Source organism: Hippocampus bargibanti, linkage group LG02, assembly GCF_051943395.1.
Source record: "Hippocampus bargibanti isolate YZ-2025 linkage group LG02, ASM5194339v1, whole genome shotgun sequence".
Lineage (NCBI taxonomy): Eukaryota > Metazoa > Chordata > Actinopteri > Syngnathiformes > Syngnathidae > Hippocampus > Hippocampus bargibanti.
Genome location: NC_142735.1, coordinates 32388382 through 32408446, shown reverse-complemented (window position 1 = coordinate 32408446; position 20065 = coordinate 32388382). Strand labels below are relative to the sequence as shown.

The window sequence follows — 20065 nt, the reverse complement described above, 5'->3', positions numbered from 1 at the left end:
AATTCCTTGTGTGTTCTACATACTTGGCAATAAAGATGATTCTGATTCTGATTCGGATTCTGATTGATCAGGTTGTTCCAATCAGAGTGTTGCACTTTCTTTCGATTCCAATGCAGATTACCCAAGGGTGAGATTGAATGACAAAGATTAGATTAGCATTAGCTGCTCATGAAGGATGATTTTAATAATCAATACCTATGTAAATTACAGTGCTCAAGAAAGGAGCAGAGTACCAATGTGTATGCGGAACTGTCGCAGCTTGGAATTAAAGCGGATTAATGTGGGGCAGGAGATGTGAGACAATTTCTTTTGCCAATGAATGCTACAGCTTCCTGTTTGCTTTCAACATTTAGCTTGTAGCAGACGTGCAGATTACACCATGAAGCTCTTAAAATAAATATGACTTATTTAGTAGAAAATTATGTTTTATGGGGACCTGGGAACGGATTATTCTCATTTTAATGGTTTCTTATGGGAAATACATGTTAGGCAGACAAACTTTTCGCCTTACACACAATGTCTGCGAACCAATTAAGTTGGTAAACTGAGGTATCACTTTAATATGAACTTGAATGAATTGCACATTATTGTCTGCAATGGCAATGCAGCAAAAAATGGGGGCAGGGGGTGACTAAGGGGGGGTTCCAAGTTGCAAATTTGTTTCCAAATCAATTTAGCCGTACAGGCATTCTCCCTAAACATCCACCAACAAGCCGAATGGATCTACTGGGACCTCACCTCTTAGTGCGCCTCAATAACAGAGACATCAAGCACACAGCGGATAATTTTTAATATATATGCAATAAATGTTCAATTCGTTTCCCCGGGAAGGATAGCAAATAATAACGGCGCATTTCACAGCGCATCCATTACACGCAAAAGCTGTGTGTGTGTGTATATATATGTGTGTGTGTGAGATTAATTTGCCTTTTGACTGTGTTGGAGGATGCAATAAGAGCCGTTTGACTTTGCGGCACTTTTGACCGTTTTACTGCCGAACAAATATGTTTGCGGCATTTTGGTTTCAAGACTGTGGAGGTCTTTTGTTTTGCTTCCCAGATGGGACCTGGACATTTACATCCAAATCATGCAAATGATGAATGACATCTTATTTAAGATGTCACGGGGACCACCAGAAGCCCTGTGGCGGAAGAACTGTTGCAATAATGTCCCGCTTGTGAAACGGTCATTGCTTCCATGCTAGAAATCAAGCCATTGATCTGAATCGCAATCAGAATCAGATTGATTGACTAAATATGCAAGAAACATCCAATGAATTTGCTTCCTGGTTACTAAACGTTCAGAGGAACACAGACACTATAGCTACTATCTATTAGCTATCTCGCTAGCTATCTATCTAGCCAGATATCTATGTATATAGCTATCTATTATCTAGCTAGCTATCTCTTAGCTCTTTATTAGCTAGCTAGCTAGCGTTCTATCTATTTGAGTTATTCCGGGTTGAGTGCCGCTGCTCACCCACAGAAAAACTTTTTTTTCTGATGAATGAAGATAGACTAAGGTTTCTTACGCTGTATTGAATATCTATATAGCTATCCAGCATTCTCGCTATCGAGCTAGCTGTCTCTTAGCTATCTATTATCTAGCTATCCAGCTAGCTATCTCTTAGCTATCTATTAGCTAGCTAGCGAGCTTTCTATCTAAGTTATTCCGGGTTGAGTTAACGCTGGCGCGTGTGGCTGCCGCTGCTCACCCACAGAAAAACGTTTTTCTGATGAAAGAAGAGAGCCTAAGGTTTCTTACGTTGTATTGAATATCTTCCTAGCTATCCAGCTATCTAGCTATCTAGCTGACTATCTACTGGAGCTGGATATATGGCTGGGTATCTAGCTGTTAACGTTAACGTGTTTTGTTTAAAATGTCATCAGAATCAGAATCAGAATCATCTTTATTGCCAAGTATGTCATGTAAGCATTCTTTATATGTACAAACTGTAGCATAGAAAAAATAATTATATATATATATATATATATATATATTGAACACACACACACACACATATATATATATATATATATATATATATATATATATATATATATATATATATATATATCTTGAACACACACACACATATATATATATGTTTGCATGTTCTTCCCGGGCCCGCGTGGGTTTTCTCCGGGTCCTCCAGGCAAATTGACAACTCCAAATTGTCCCTAGGTGTGAGAGTGACTGTTGTTCGTCTTTGTGTGCCCTGCGATTGGATGGCAACCAATTCAGGGTGTCCCCCGCCGCGTGCCCGAAGACAGCTGAGATAGGCTCCAGCACCCCCCGCGACCCTAATGAGGAATAAGCGGTACGGAAAATGGATGGATGGATGCATATATACATATATACACAGCCGGCCTTTTCGTGTGTACCAGTCCGTCTTAAAAGAGCGAGTATTCTGTCCCGTTGTTCTGAAGCAAACATTTTAGCTCCGGTGTTGGTCTTCCTTTAATTATTATCTCCTGCTTCGATTCAAAGTCCAGTTTAGAAAATTCTTTCAGTTTATATATGTAATCCTCCATTCTGAAAATGAGGCCAAGCAACATGAAAAAATGACTGGAGGGTTGCACTTTATGTGCTAACTGTTCACTGTAGCTTGCTGTCCCTAATTCTATTATTCTACAGCCGTGGAGTCGCAAGTATTTCTGCAATCACAAGCGCCCCCTGTAATGAGGCAGGAGAACTGTGTGCCTCACCCACGCACCGAGTTTTGATAAAAATAAAACAAAATAAACACTATAGTACAGTGTTTATAATGTACAGTGACTGTACATTATATACACCAGCTACAGTTGCTAAACTGTAGAAATTCAGTTAATATATTAAACGTGTTTGAACGCTTTAATAGCGATATGCAGAAGGACAGCAATGCGGTCTCACTGCAGAGCAAGCCAGCACAGTTAGCATTGTGATTGCGCAATCCATGCTGAGGCTCAGCCGGCTGGTGCCTCACCGCTCCTCTCTACTTAGTACAGTAAAGTCTCGTTATATCGATATTCAAGGGAGTCCGAAAAAATATCGATATAACCGGGACTATCGATATATCCGATCCTGCGCCGAACTGCATTAAACAAAAGCCGCCAAAAGAGGGCAGCCAAGCGCCATATAAGAAACGGAGCTGGCCATTAGCTCCCTTTTTTTTTGGGTGAGAGATGTTCCCTCAATGTTGCCTCAAAATGGCACATATAATTCTTTAATGATTGTAAACATGTATGCTTTAATCTTCAGAACTACAGTGTATTTGAAACATATTCATAACTGGATGTGTAACAAGAAAGCATATTATCCGAATCTGAAGCCATTGTTTGGATTCACAAGCAATGCAAGACGTCTTGGCGTCAAGTCATTTTTATTTGCATTTGAATAAAAAGTGACATCGGCTGTCCTTTAATACACAGTATGGAATGTTAATAATTTTCAAAATCATCGCGCTTCAGCAGACAAAACAAGAAACATTGTTGCAAAAAACGATTGCATTCATATACAGTACATTGGGCATGTACATAACACAACAGGGAAACTGCAACGCTTACATCCTACTGTATTATGTATACAATTTAAAAAAGTCATCAATCTTCTTCTGCTTCCCATTTTTACCTTTTAACACAAACACTTCAATCTCGTCTGCTACACACGAGCTAGCGTCTGAAAATGAAAATGGCTCTGCTACACGGGTGCTGGGCACGTAACCAAGTCACCTGACCAAGTCGACCAATGGCGCGACTGATGGCGGGACACGTAACCAAGACACGTGACCAAGTTGACCAATGGCGCGACCGATGGTGTGTCACGTGACAAAGTCACACGGCCAAGTCGACCAATAGCGCGACCGATGGCGGCTCATGTGACCAAGTCGACCAATGGCGCGACCGATATATCGATATAAACAACAAAAATGGCCGGCGGGGGATGAAAAGGAGCACCGTAATAACCGGATTATCGTAATAACCGGGTATCGTACTAAACGGTACTAATTATACATAAAAAGACTAGAAATGTGCAAGGGAAATGAAAATAGTATCGTAATAATATCGATATAACCGATATCTATATAACGAGACTTTACTGTGTATATATAGTATATATATATATATATATATATATGTATATATATATATTCTCCACTGCGAGACTAATAAAGGCAAATCCAAATCCAAATCCAAATATATATATATATATCACAAATTCACTTTTGATTGGCAAAAAAAAAATAATACACGCACACAGTCACGCAGATTAAAAAAATATAATCATGTTGCGTCTTATCTGACATTTTCCGGCCCTCCAAATGAAAAACGATGATTTTTTTTTACGGAGCTGGAATTTGTTTAAATCGGATCAGAAAAAAAGGCAAGCGATTTAAAACCGGTTTGTAAATGTGCAGGTTTACTTCCCTCACATTGCGATTTTTTTTCAACGTCAGGACATTCGCCAATGAACTTTTTTTTTTTACAATTAAGAAAACAAATTTACGTCAGGCTCTGTCAAATAAATTACATAAAGGCCATTCAAACAATTAAGGTTGATGGAAATACGATATTATTTGCAAGTGTGAAGATTGTCTCAAGGTGTATAGAGTGAGGAAGGTTTTTGTTTTAGGAATTTATTTTTTTCCTTTACCATCATCCATAATCACTTTTTCAAAAAAAAAATATCTGGGTGCTTTAATAGTGATGAGAATTTCAATAAATGAAGACTGGCTTCAAAAAACGTTTTCAAAACATCTATTCTTATTTTCAGCTATTTTAGGCAATTATCATCTTCATAGTCAAAATAAATCACATTTGGAACCTCAATTCACGCAAAAAGAATTGCTGATAATGGCGTTCGTTCTTCGTGTTCTTCTTTTCTTTCCTCCTCGGCATTCTTTCCTCTTTTGTCGATTAATAAATTCGATTTGTTATTTGAGCCGCAATCGCTCGGCAGAAAGACAAACGCGTATATTTATCCTTCAAATTGTTTTTCTTCTAAACTCTCCAAACGCGTTGCTGTGTGAAACACGCACACTTTCTCCTGTCTATCTCTCTGATATTTCGCGCAGCTTCATGACGGACGATTTTTTTTTTGGGCGCAACATTCAATTGAAAGCAAAAAAAAATGCAAATAGACTGAAAATGTGTAGATAATATTACAAGAATTATGATGCATTCATTCGTTCATTTAAAAAAAACGTTTTAACCTCATAGGAGTCGCTGGACCCCATCTCAGATGACTTCGGGCACGAGGCTGGGGACACCCTGAATTCGTTGCCGGTCAATCGCAAAGTACACAGAGACAAACAACCAACAGCAATCAAACCTTAGGACAATTTTGGGTGTTTGACCACCATGTCATGCATGTTTTTGAATTTTGGGATGAAACCGGAGGAACCGCAGAAAACCCACGCGGGCCCCGGGAGAACATGCCAACTCCACACAGGGAGGCCGGACCGGGATTCAAATTCATGACCTCTGCAATGTTAAATCGGGATGCTAACCACTCGACGACCCTCAGTACATTTGCTTAAGGCCATTATTATTATTATTATTATTATTATTATTATTATTATTATTATTATTATTATTATCTTCTTCTTTTCCTTTCGGCTTCAAGGGTCGCCACAGCGAATCAATGTCCTCCATCTATCCCGGTTTTGTTCATCCTATTCTCTCACACCAGCTACCTTCATGTCCTCTTTGACCACATCCATAAACCTCCTCTTCGGTCTTCCTCTCGGTCTCTCGCCTGGCAGTTCAAGGCTCAGCATCCTTCTCCCGATATAGTCACTCTCTCTCCTCTGGACATATTATTATTATTATTATTATTATTATTATTATTATTATTATTATTATTATTATTATTATTATTATTATTATTATATAAGAGGATGCACAAAACCGGGTTAGATGGAGGACATTGATTCGCTGTGGCGAACCCTGAAGGGAAAAGCCGAAAGGAAGATGATGATGATGATGATTATTATTATTATTATTATTATTATTATAGGAAGATGATGATGATGATGATGATTATTATTATTATTATTATTATATTGTTCATGCTTTTTATTTTTTTTATATTATTAATGTTGTTATTAGTATTGTATTATTATTGTTATTACTATTATTGTGTTACTTTATTATTATTGTTTTTGTTGTTACTATTCTTATTAATAATAAACATTTCATTGATAAGCGCCTTTCAAAGCCCTCAAGGACACTTTATAATCACAAATAAAGTACAATAAAACCACATATAAAATTGTAAATAATATATTGAAATTATTAGTATCAATATATTATTTTCCGTAAGTTTGGCATTCACTTTCACTGCTTCGCGGGTGACACCCAACTCTACCTCTCCAGCAAACCCGACGCCTTTCTTCCACCTTCATCCCTCTCACTTTGCCACGGTGAAAAACGACAAGAAGTTCAGTTTTTTTCACCGTGGAGAGAAAAGTATATATATATATATATATATATATATATATATATATATATATATATATATATATATATATATATATATATATATATATATATATATATATATATATATATATATACAGCACGTAATAAATGTTATACTTATACTTTATCATCTATCATAAGTGAGCTATCATAAGCAAGCATTCTCTGTGTCGTATACTTTTACAATTGTTACTATTTTTAATTGTATTTTTTTTATGTGCCTCTTTTGTGATTGTAAAGTGTCCTTGACAGCTTTGAAAGGCGCTAATAAATAAAATACGTATATGATTGTTATGATTATTATATTGGTCATTGTTATATGATATGATATGATATGATATGATATGATATGATATGATATGATATGATATGATATGATATTATATTATATTATATTATATTATATTATATTATATTATATTATATTATATTATATTATATTATATATTTAGTCTGAGTATAAATGACGTTTTCTTTTGTACAAATCATACACAACGTAATACATTTATTCTGTAAAGTGACCTTGAGAGTTTTGAAAGGCGCTTATGAATGAAATGTATTATTATATTATTATTAAAAATATTTAGACAATATTTTTGTTGAAACAACTTTCAATGCAGTATTTGTAATAGCAAGGAACGCATTACCGTGATCTATTTTGATTAGGCTAACATTTATTACAATAACAATTTCATCTTCGAAATTGGGCACACGCTCGGATAAAAATGTCGTACTAAAATAATGAACGTTTTTTTGTACTATTGTTAAGAATTCAAAAATTGGTAAAACAATCAACGTTTTCTTCTTTGATGACCGGCTCAATCGTTTATATAACCCCAACATGATGAAATGACATTACTGACGATTTTAGACGCACCAAAATCAACAAAGAAGGATTTCAAATGACGTTTACTTGCGTAAAAAGCATGAAAGTAAAATCCACTTTTGGCAGTACAAATAATTAAACACGGGTGGGGGCATGATTTGAATTTCAAAATGCCTACACTTTTTGTGTTTTCGAACGCACCGCATTTGTCTGTCAAGTCTGGTCTCCCTCTGGATTCATTCAAACGCATCAAACTGAGCTCGATTCGTTATTTTTCACATGCTTGGTTAAAAGACAAGGAAAAACAAAACTCATGCAATGCAGAAGGCTTCATTTCTTACCTATACAGAATAAACCGTGTGTAGGTTTTATGTGCTCGTCGTCCCAGTGTCAAAAGCAGATAGCAGCTAGCAGCTATTGCGCAAAAAAATACAAAAAAATAAAGCTGCCACACGATTCCCCTTTAGCAAGTGCAAACTGTGTGTCCTCCTGTGCACCATTTTATACATGATGAGCCCCCAGTAATAGGATTATTAAACAAAACGTTTCAGGCGCTGGCGTTAACCTTTTTTAATGCCTAATCAGGTTTTGGAAAGAAATAATTAGATTCTACAGTGCTTACACACGCTGCCTATATTTTCAAATGGCGTCTGGAAGAGAAAGGCAGCATTTTTGGCAGTGAACGCCGATAGTTGGAGGAGATATTCAGGTGTAACGTTTCAAAAAACACGTTGGGACTGGATACTGTCGACTGAAGAGTAAAATATTTTTGCGACATATTTGCATGGGCTCAGTTTTATGTCAAATGGCGTCATCTCGTGTCGACTTTGAGTAATGCCCCTCAAGATGACACCAAATGAGTCAAAAGAAACCATTTACTCGCGAATTCATGGAATAATATATTTACATTCCTATCAATGTATACGTTTTAACCTGTATTTTATACGTTTTTTATCTTTTAAAATTTACTGCGTACATCTGTGTAAGCTCTCAGTCGTACAGGAGTGGTCCATCGATGAAAAGGTTTCTTCAGCCGTCATCTGTACTTCTTGGAAGGTGTCGGATGTTTTGCTTCATATTCAAGAAACTTCGTCAGCAAACTAAAGTCTTACTGGTAGTTTAGGCCATATATATATATATATATATATATATATATATATATATATATATATATATATATATATATATATATATATATATATATATATGACGAAGTTTCTTGAATATGAAGCAAAACATCCGACACCTATATATATATATATATATATATATATATATATATATATATATATATATATATATATATATATATATATATATATATATATCCCTACTGTCCAGACATGGTGGTGCCGGCCTCTGCTATGATAGGTCCCTGCTCTCAGGTTGGGGGGAGCAAAGGACTACTCCCTGCAGCTGCTCCACTAATTGTTCCTATCGTTCTAACTAACGACTGGCCTGATTGCCCCACTTCGACCAGTATCTCCTCATCAGTATTACTAATCCTATGTTGCCTAAGCAATTGTATGAACGATCCACATTGAACCTCACCCCGCAGGGATAATACTAGTGGGCCTCAATGGGCAGTACATATGCACCTAAAAGCTAGCAACCACTCATTTGACGACAATGAGGTTAAAATCTTAGCGAAAGAACAGAAGGGGAGTGAAAGAAGCGATTTTCATAAAACAACTAAATCCTTCATTAAACCGGTTTGGTGGGGTGGTGGTGGCTTATGAAGTCCAAGATGGCGCCCGAGTAGGCAGCCTCAGCAAGTGCTCTCATGAGCCTTGCTTTTTTTGGTTGTTTTTGTCTTGTTTTGTGTTTTCTTTTGTCACTTTGTGTTGTTGTGCGCCGTGTGGAACGGATACGGATTGTTTTTCAGCATTTTTGACCACGACATTCATCAAGGAGGAGACTGTGCTGAGCGGTTGCGCCTTTTCGGCAGCATGAATATGCCAGTACTGTTTTTGAATGGGAGGAATGTCGGAGCCATTCGACTGCCATCGCTGGACACCAAAGGGGCCATTGTGCTTTTTTGCGCCTGTAATGGACAGCATCTTCACAGCCTCGCTTTGTTCAGCGGAAGGTCGGTGCTGTTGGATAATCTGAGGCTTGATGGATGCATGGCTTGAGGAGCCCGCGATAAGAAGGAAGGAGCGTCAGCGCAGAGCGCCGATGCGTATGTGGAACTGTTGCGGATTGGAATTGAAGCAGATTTATGTGGAACAGGAGATGTGAGACAATCTCTTTTCGTCAATGGATGCTACAGCTGTGTGTTTGCTTTCAACATTTAGGTTGTAGTCGACGTGCACATTCCACCATGATGTCCCTGATCCACTGGTGGAAAGACGCTTTGATCCTCTCCTCTTTCATCTAGAACTGCTTCATGTCATCACAAAGAGGGTACAGCAAGTCCTGAAGAATGAATGTCTCTCTGTGTCTTTGTTTTGTCATATTGTCTCTATGCTCTCATATTATTTGTTTTTTTTTTTTTTTTTGTTCTTTTGACTTCAAGACGGCGCCCCGAGAGTGGCTGCCTTTCCAGCAGCTCATGTATTTTGTTTTTCTACTTTCATTCCTTTCATCACTTTGCTGCTGTGAAGTGTAAATTTCTCCACTGTGAGACTAATAAAGGCAAATCCAATCCAATCCAATAAGAAGCGAAAACATCCGACACCTTCAAAGAAGTACAGATGACAGTTGAAGAAACCTTTTCATCAATGTACCGCATACTACAACTTTTATACGATATTTTTTTTGAAACTGTGAACCGATCTTCCAAAGAGCATTTTGTCTCAAATCCAGTTCATCTCAATTTTTGCCGATTATCGCTTCTATTGTCACGGCAAAACAGCAAAATAAATCATCAACATTATATACTTTTTATACCGCTGCGTACGGTGGATTGATAGATAAAAAAAAATGTGCAGTAAATTGTCTGCATTTCCGCTGTGTGAGGGTTTTTTTGTCATCATTTCAAATAATGCACGGCGTACTACAGCTTTTATACAGGAATTGTAACATTTATAAGGGCAGCTATAAGCCAAAGTTGACAGGTATGTGTTTTCACAGTTTAACCTAAGTGAGTGAGCGTTTGTAAGTTTTAAAGTGGAGCACAATGTAACGTCCGGTGCTTGAGAGTTGCAAGTTTGGTGGCTGGGCTCGTCGTGGGAGCATGACGTCACGGAGAGAAGGGAGGACCCGACAATGAGTAGTCCGCGGGATGTGCCCGTAAGTGGGGGCATATGTCTACATTTGGGGGACGTGCGACGGAGGAGGACATGCACTCCTGAGTGCTTCCTTTCATTAGGACTGCTTGTTGAGATCTTCAGCGCTTTCGCGATGCATTTGGGAGAATAAAGAGTCGAGATGGTCCTCTTGTTTCGATCATTCAAGTAGGATATTTATTTGCCGGAGCACAGAGAGCAGCCGCTGTGCTCATCGTCGTACGAGAAGTCACAAACACATAGACAAACTGGCTTTTATCGCTGTCAAGTCACGTGATGTCGCGTAGTGGCTGGGTTGCCAGATCAGCTCAGTATTACAGCATTACATAAAATGAGGATACAATCTAACTTTCTTAACACCCCCAATTATACTCAGTTTGCTGTAATGTAAACCAAGATAAACAGAACCATGTGAACTCTGTCTTACACATGTGAACTCTGTCTTACACATTGTCATTATCTGGTTGTCGACCAACGGGTAGCGACATCAGTTTGCATGCAGCCTCGCAGGTGCTGGTCGTTTTAATCACTGACACTTAAAAGCACACCCGGCACGACCATCCGGTGTCGGTTCATTGTTTGCTGCTTGTTTGTTGCATGCTTTGTCTGCAATCGCATGCATTCAATGCATTGCATTGTATGCTGTGCATGTGTTTGTTTAACCTTGGCGGACTTTTACACTTTGTTTTTTTTTGATACTTTGTATTTTTACTGTTCATGTAACCGGCCTCAGGCCTAGGGGATACCTGGGTCGGTCCAAAGGCGTCACAGGCACGTAGCACTGTGAACGACGAGGAAAAGACGACACGAGACAACCGTGTTAATCAGCTTCACACAGCGGCATTTATGACTAACTCATTTACTCATCAAAACATCAATTCAGCAATTTCAATGTCAGAATACATTCATGTGTAGATCTATACATTCAACATCTATACATTGTATATATCCTCCACATTCGCAAATGCTTATGCACGTCTGCACGCTCGTGTGTGTTGTACTGGGAACTACAATTGACATCCAAAAATCCAAATTCATCAAAGCCACAAAACATTCATCAAAGCTACAAAACAAGGTTTCATATATAGCATCGCCCAACAAGTCCCCAATTACTTTAACATCTTGAGGATGTCTAACACTTATTATTTTGAATACCTGTGAACGACGAGGAAGAGACGACACGAGACACCCGTGTTAATCAGCTTCACACAGCGGCATTTATGACTAACTGCGCATGCGTGAGCTGAGCCTACATCGTCTTCTACATCGTCTTCCTCTGTTCCATTCACAGGCGCGTCGCGCCCTCTCCTGACTTGGTAGTCTAATCGAATAACATACAGTAATGGAGGTCGTTTCTAACCCCCTACACTCTCCCCTGCTTTAAAAGATGTCCCCCGACTATACCAACAACAAGTAGTCAAGCACCAGTAGAAGCACAGTCATCTGTCTGGTCTCCGTAAGGTGGTGTCAGTCACATTCAAATGCAAGTCTACTGTCTAATAAGTCTATACCGTCGGGGTAGTATAGTCATGCAAGTATACAAGACATTTGCCCCAGGTCTCCAGGGCTGGTATGATGGATGACCCAAGTGTTCATGTGTGAATATCTCTCTGGGTCTTAGAGTACGAGTAGACCTTCTTGCCAGCGATTCGATTCCACTTTGTGACTCGGTGTCCGATTCCACCAACTCCGCCGGCGCTCCTGCACCCCCCTCATTATCATCCATTACAGGTTGTTCCGGGCTTCCCTCAGCAGGCAGGCTGTCAGCTGGTGTTGGTTTTGGTAATGATGCTCGTACGACCAATGGAAAAGCTTCCTCTAGCTGCTGCCCACCCTCTGGTTCTGTAGTTTGTGGCTGGGGGTGGAATTCTGATGCCACAGTTCTGAAATTGTGCGGTTCAGGTTGAGACGCCTGATGACTGACTGTCTTATATACACGGGTAACCGTCGGAGATTGTATGAACATCCCTCCTCTTCATCTGAATATCCAGACTCCTGCCCAACTGCTAAGCCTGTCTGTCTAGCTGTTTTTTCTGTTTATTTTTCACCCTATGGGGCTGTTCAACTGGCAAATCATTGACAGACAGTAGGAGATTACGGTGCAACACACGGGTAGTTTTGTCTCCGTTTTCTTCCTGAACCTTGTACACTGGTCCATCTCCCACTCTTTCAGTGACCCTGTGGACTTTTTCCTCCCAGTAAGCCCGGAGCTTGCCAGGTCCACCTCTCTCAGGTAGGTTCCTGACAAGTACACGATCCCCTGGCTGGAGTGCAATGCCTTTAACACCCCGGTCATAGTATTTCTTCCTTTTTTCAGTGCTCTTTTGACTGTTCTCGGAGGCAATTCTGTAAGCATCTTGCATTCGACAGGCCCACTTACGTGCATATTCCTGTCGGCTTTTTCCTTCTTCGTCAGCTGTCAGACCAAAAACTAAGTCGATGGGCAACCAGGGAGACCTTCCATAGAGGAGGAAGAACGGTGAATAGCCAGTGGACTCATGCCTTGTACAGTTGTTCGCATGAACTACATGAGGCAAATAGTCTTTCCACTCAGGTTTCCTTTCTTCTTGGAAGGTACGTAGCATCTGTAACAGTGTTCTATTCACACGTTCTACAGGGTTGCTCTGCGGATAGTATGGGGTGGTTCGGGAATGCGCAATGCCAGACAACTGTTGAAGCCGCTGGAATAGACTGTTTTCAAACTCCCGACCTTGATCATGATGTAGACTCTCTGGATAAGAGACCCGTGGAATAAAATCACTAAAGATTTTCTCAGCAGCAACCTTGCCTGACTTATTCTTAGTCGGGTAGGCTTGTGCGAAACGAGTAAAGTGGTCTACCAGGACTAGAATATACTCATAGCCTCCTTTACTTGGCTCAAGATGGAGATAATCAATAGAAATGAGCTCAAATGGGGCACTAGTAGTGATGTTCCTCATGGGTGCTTTTTCCGGAATGGTGGGTCGTTTCTGTTTAATGCAGGAACACTGGCGAATTACGTAGTTTTCTATTTCGTGCTGCATGAATGGTCAATATAACCTCTGCCTTGCAAGGTTGATCACCTTGTCAGCTCCAACATGACTCATGTCATCATGCAGGTGTTTGAGCACAGTCGGCTTCAGCTTACTAGGGAGAACGAGCTGTTTCCATTTCCCTGCCTGTCTGTATAAAATTCCCTTGTCCAGTTTCAGTCTATTCCATTCGTGTACTAGTCTCCTTGCCTCTGGTCCCATTTGTCTTTTATCTTTGTCATTGGGGTTCCATCTCCTCCTCTTAAGTGTCATTACCTCAGAGATTGATGCATCCTCTTCCTGAGCAGCTCTGATATCATCTGTAGTGATAACGGGGACTGTCACCGGAAGAAAATCCTCACCATCAGAGGTGAGTTGCAACACAGCCATCCATGGCACATCCTCCTCAGCCACAGCCTTGTCCCCCTGCCATATGGTGGAAACCACGTCTGGGGGCAAAGTTTCAGTGTACTCCTCTGTGTGTCCCTCCAGCTTAACTGGATAACACGACAGTGTGTCGGCATCAGCATTCGCCTTGCCTGGCCTGTACTTTATTGTGAAGTGAAAATCCGCCAATTCACCCACCCGGCGATGTCCGGCAGCATTGAGTTTGGCCGTGCTTAGGTCGTACGCGAGGGGGTTATTGTCCGTGTACACAGTGAATGTGGGTGCATAGTAGTGATAATCTCGAAATTTGTCGCAGATTGCCCACTTCAATGCCAGAAATTCAAGCTTTCCAGAATGGAGATGATAATTTTTCTCTGAAGGTGAGAGTGTTCTGGATCCATAAGCAACAACGCGAAGTTTATCTCCCTGCTGCTGATAAAGCACAGCCCCCAGACCTTCATTGGATGCGTCCGTATTTAACACAATGGGCAGATGGGTAGGCTAAAATAGGTGGACCGGTCAATATATCTACCAGGCGGGAGACCACGGCACTGTGTTCGGGGCCCCACTGGACAGGGTTACCAGAGGGAAGCTGGCCTAACTTGGTGACTTTCCTTTGGCGTGCAGCGGTGTTGTGAACTGGCCTCTGGTCAGGCTGAGTGGCCCCCTCTACCAGTTTAAACAGCGGCCGTGCAATCCTGGCAAAATCCTGTACGAAGGATCTATAGTAGCCCAAGAACCCCAATAGAGCTCTGACTTTCCCCACATTGCGTGGTTCTCTCTCTTTTAACTGCAAAACGTCTTCCAGGTCTTGTGGTATGTGGACACATCACTGTGGTATGTGGACACATCACTTGACACGAGATGATCCAAGTACCTCACTTGTCGTTTGAACAGTTCACATTTATTCAGACGTAGCTTTATGCCATGATCCCGCAGGCGGTGAAGCACTTTCCTCAGGTCCTCTACGTGTTCATGAAATGATTTTTAAAAGCGGAGCACGTCATCCAGATAAGGAGAGTAGCATTTGTCCCTCAGGCCATCAAGAACGTCCTCCATACATCTTTGAAAGGCTGCTGGCGCATTAGTTAGGCCAAATGCTAAACTAAAAGCTATGACGGACAGCCCCTCCCACCCCCTCCTGCCCATCCTGACAGCTCTGGGTAGCTCCTTTAGCCAGAGACTATTACACCCGCGCTGCAAGAAGGAGAGGTACCGCCACTCGTTCCTACCGACTGCTGTCAGGCTTCACAATTCCCAATGATCACATGTGAAAAAAAAAAAAAAACTGGACACTTGTAAATATGGGTTGTTGCAATATATCTAAATGCATTTCTTGATTCTGCACTATGTACAGTCTTGTTTATAGAACGGTTTTTGCACATCTACATTTGCACAGTATACAGTTGACATTTTTATTTTGTTATTGGATTGGATTGGATTGGATTGGATTTGCCTTTATTAGTCTCGCAGTGGAGAAATTTACATTTCACAGCAGCAAAGTGATGAAAGAAATGAAAGTAGAAAAGCAAAACACAGGAGCTGCTGGAAAGGCAGCCACTCTCGTGGCGCCGTCTTGAAGTCAAAAGAACAAAAAAACACGAAATAACAAATAACAAATAACATGACAACACAAAGACACAGAGAGACATTCATTCTTAAGCTTATGCTTAGAATATCTTGTTTTCTATCCTTTCACTCCCACCCCAACCCCATCCCTCCTCAATTGCTGCTGTGGACTGCAAATTTCCCCATTGCGGGACGAATAAAGGTATTCTGATTCTGATTCTGAAATGGGAGGCGGAGCCACTCGTACAGCCCCCAAGGGGTGCTGAAAGCCGTTAGATGCCTGTAACCGTCATCAACAAAGCCCTGGTGGTAAGCGCTGCCTTGGTCGAGTATTGAGAACCAAGAGTAGCCCCCCCCCCCCCCCCCCCCCCCCCGGTTATCTAGCAGATCTTGAATGCGTGGGAGTGGGTGACGATCGGGGACAGTTTTGCGATTTAGCTCCCTAAAGTCAACGCACAGGCGCAAGCTTTTATCTTTTTTCCTAACACAGACGACAGGAAATGAGTATGCTGAAGTGGATTTTCTTATCCAACCATGGTGAAGTAGGTTTTGCACATAGTCTTTGACCTCTTGGTAAAGGGGTTTTGGAACGGCATTGTACCGCTTTTGTCACTGAGTTGGATCTTGAGTTGCAGGTTTGGAATGCAACCTATATCAGCATCACCTCTTGCAAAGACATCTGACTCTTCATACAACATGTCTCTGGCAATCCCCTGTTCTTCCTCTTTGAGATGTGACAAGTCAACCGGAGGATGCCACTTGTCTGTGGTCAGACACGGTGGGACTGTTTAGCGGCTTTAGATTCTCGGAGCAGTCCTTAAAGGGCATGACCCCAGTAACTTCCTCAATTGAGCCCAGAATAGTTCTCTGTGAAAGATGAATGTCATGTTTACTAACATTCTGAATGGGAATTTTTACAATTTTTGTCGGCCCACTGGGTACATGTACTAACGAAGAGAACGGCTCTAGCCCCTCAGGGCAATTGTTCCCTATACTGGACTCAAATAGCATTGTTGCCCCATTGGGCCATGCTCTGACTGCACTTCACCTCCCATATCTTGCCTGCAGGAATAATGAGTCCCTTCTTCCCAACACACACAGGGTACTGGAGGAATGTCTCATCAGGGCCCAATTTCTGAAGAACAGAAATCAAGGTCTACTGTGCGTTCACTGACACTCATGGCTTCTTTCAGTATGGCTACAATGTCCAGCTGTTCATTGTTCTCTTTGATCATTTCTGCAATCACATTGCTTCCTACGAGAGGACAGTTAACACAACTCGTACTGATTAGTATGGGAACTTGTATGTCAGCATGTCCACGCTTTCCACTCCGTATCTGCAACCCAACATTAGCCCATCCATCAAAGGGAACCGCTGTGCCATTCGCTGCATATACCTCAAACGGTTGGTCCGGGAATAGGGATGAAAGTGGCTGAATGGTTACGTTGGGCAGTGCTTCCTCTACCCACGCCCTACTAACCACGGTCACTTGAGACCCTGAGTCAAGCAGCATTTGGAGTGGGACCCCATTGAGTGCACAGGAGACCATACATCGCTTGCCAATTACTTGTGCTACACGTTTTTTTTTATGTTGACTGACACTGCGTCGTCAGACTTATGGATGTTACTGGTTCAACCGAGTTGATTTGTACCGGAGGCTTTTCATTGGCATTGATCACTGGAAGCCTCACTCCAATGACCTTACCCCGTTTCCCGGTGCCTTTCTTCGCAGACAGCCCACAGCTCTATGTCCTTTGATAGAGTGTTTATGCACATTAGTAAACATATTACGTTATTTCATGTTTATATTAAGTAAACATATGTTTTTTCATGTTTAGCTTAGTATATATTATGAATTGTGCACGTTTAATTTCAGTCTAATTTAGTTAAATAAAACTATCAGTCTTATTAGTACAATAGCCGTGGAAGGAAAAAAGCAGCGGCTCCAACTTCAATCTAAGACCCGCCCAACACTGAATTGCTCGTAACCGATTGGACGGGAAAGGTCGACTTGTTCGCAACTGATTGGACAACAGATCGCCACTCTGTATGTTTAAAAACTTGGAGCGGGAGCTCTTGCCTTCTCTTGCTTCTCTTTGCTTCTTTGTGCTCTTGTGCTCATGTCTTCGTCCCACCGAGAGGAGAAGTGCTTTCTCTGCCTCATTAGAATAAAGTAGATGTTTGTCCACCATCTATTGTACTTGCTGATATTTTTATCAAGTGAACTCCAGACAATGCGCGAACCAGGAGAGACAAACGAAGTTTTAACCGGACATTAATTGGTGCCGAAAAACCCGTGCTACGTCGACCAGTCTTTGCTCGAGGACCACAACCTGGGTGACCAGTCAAAGCGAGACGGGAGCTAAAGAAGCTCTTGGCGATTGACCCGTTTTATGATTTTTCGACGGGAGGCCCGCATTGAGATGCGCGTCAAATCTGCGCTTTGATTGGGGCGACCTACGGAAGAAACGAAGTTTTTTTTTTTTTCGTTCTTCACTAAAGCCTGTTCGCGGAAAATCCTCCACGCGAGAGACAGAAGGAATCACAACTTTCTGGTGGCAGTTGGGCTCCTCGCGTTCTGGCTGAAGGACTACACGGCAGCATTCAAAAGTTCACTAAGTAAGTAGCGCGCTAGCTAGCAGCCATTGTTTGAATGCATTGTGAGACCTCCTGGCCAGAGAGTCTCTTTTCCACTTGACTCACGTAGAGACCGGTGTGAAGCGATTTTCGTTAGGCAAGGTGGCCAAATGAGAATACGTGTGCCGGTGGAGGAGTGCATATTAAGGTGCACGCAATATCCACACGCCGAAATGTGAATCGGAAGTTTTCCAGCGAAAGAATATTGTTCACAAGGTGGTGATAGCTGGGATTCAGTTTGTGTGGTGGACCGCTTTTAGTCTGTAGAGCGGAAGTGTTTTAGGGCAGCTGCCATTGTACTGAGTCGAGAGGAAAGAAATAAGATCAAAAATACATTTTTAACTTGGTTTGTCTATGCTAGCATCGTGGCTCAGAGAAAGTTCTTTGTCTCGGAGAAAAAAGGGTGGGGGCGAAGTCATTTGAGCTGTTGGTGTGTGTGTGTGCGTAAGAGCATTCCTTGTGTGTGTGCGTGAACGCGCATCCTGGCTGAGGATTGGCGCGAATCACGCCCTTTGTTCTTGGGTTTGAATCAACATCGCGAGGTGTGCTTCCTTTCTTGTGATAGTTGAAGAAGGAATTTGTTGTTGCAATCGTGAAAATGGGTGCTATTTTTTCTAAAAAGACCCCAATTCATAGGGACGTAGAGTTTATGTCCAAAAAGTTCCCAGGTAGCGAACTTTATTGCAAGAAATGGATGGACTGTAGTACGTTCTCTGGTTCTTTACAACTCCAGCCTCTGAAGGAAGTTTTGTTTCTATTGAAACTTCAGGAAGCATCCGCGATGAAAAAATCTCTTGGAAAGATACGTGCCGAGATAATTGCCTGCGAAGCTTGGATTGCGCAAGCAAAAATCAGAGAGAGAGAGATGGAAGCCAAACGGATGAAAAAAGAGGAGAAAGCGATAGTTGCAATGTCTTCCAAAGTGAGCTCTGACGATGAAACTGTGGCTTCGTCTGTTGCACGTCCCAATGAAAAGTTGGTGGACAATGGAAGGCAGCCATTGTTTCAAACCCCAGGGCTCCCCCACGGGAGGCGAGGGGGAGAGGCGGGGGGCTGCCCCGAGAAGGCGCCACGACCCCCCTTCTACCCCTCCTCCACAGAGCTGAAGAAGGGGGAGGACGCCATTTGTTCAACCCCTGTGGGGCGGGTGGGCCCCCCTGCGTGGGCCCCCCAGGTGATGACTCCAAATGTCTGTTGGGCAGACCAGCAGAATGGAGCGCTTATGACCCCTACTGGAGGAATACGAGGATTACAACCTGAGATGGCAAATCAGATTGCCGCTGATTGTGTCTCTTCGCGTACGAGGAGCAAAGCAAATTGTTCTGGACAATTGTATCCGTTTGAAGAGTTGAATGGAATTGAAATGAATAATGGAAGCGACTGTGACGTTTTGCCACTCATTCAGGTAGCAAATCCTAATTCTTCAAGCATACATGATCAAACTATCTTGGTTTATCGGCCATGGGGCGACAGTGATGTTGCAGAGGCGTGTAAAGGACTAGGTAATGTTGTTGAAAATGCAGAAAGTTGGACTGAGAATTTTGAGGAATTATGTGCTTCTTATCAGTTGAATGGACAAGAAACACTTAAGGTTTTCAGGAGATGCTTGGGACATCATTGGAATCGGGTGAAAGGTGACTTCACTGGGAAAACATCGATGGGAACAAATATGACGTACGAGGAAGCGTCAACCCAACGAAGATTGGTTTGTGAAAACATCCGAACATTATGGAAGAAAACACCAAACTTTGGCTTGATTCAGAATTGTAGACAGTTACGTGGTGAAGATATTAACATTTTTCGGGGACGCTTGGAAAATGTTTTTCGAAACCACTGCTGTATTCCTGAATCTGCTGATGAGAATTCTATATATGTCAACCAATTCAAGCAAACATTTTTGCAGAATTTGACGCCGGAAATTGGAGATTTCATTCGCAAACATT

The 20065-nt window shown here is 41.7% G+C and overlaps 1 long non-coding RNA gene across 1 annotated transcript in view; it reads right to left on the bottom strand.

Moving 5' to 3' along the window:
• LOC148902475 (uncharacterized) overlaps positions 1 to 7806 on the bottom strand; it is a 53474-nt gene extending 45668 nt beyond the window's left edge. Inside the window, exon 1 of the long non-coding RNA XR_016114311.1 lies at positions 7629 to 7806. This is a non-coding gene — a long non-coding RNA (uncharacterized LOC148902475). The remainder of the gene's footprint in view (positions 1 to 7628) is intronic.
• Positions 7807 to 20065: the final 12259 nt, after the last annotated feature.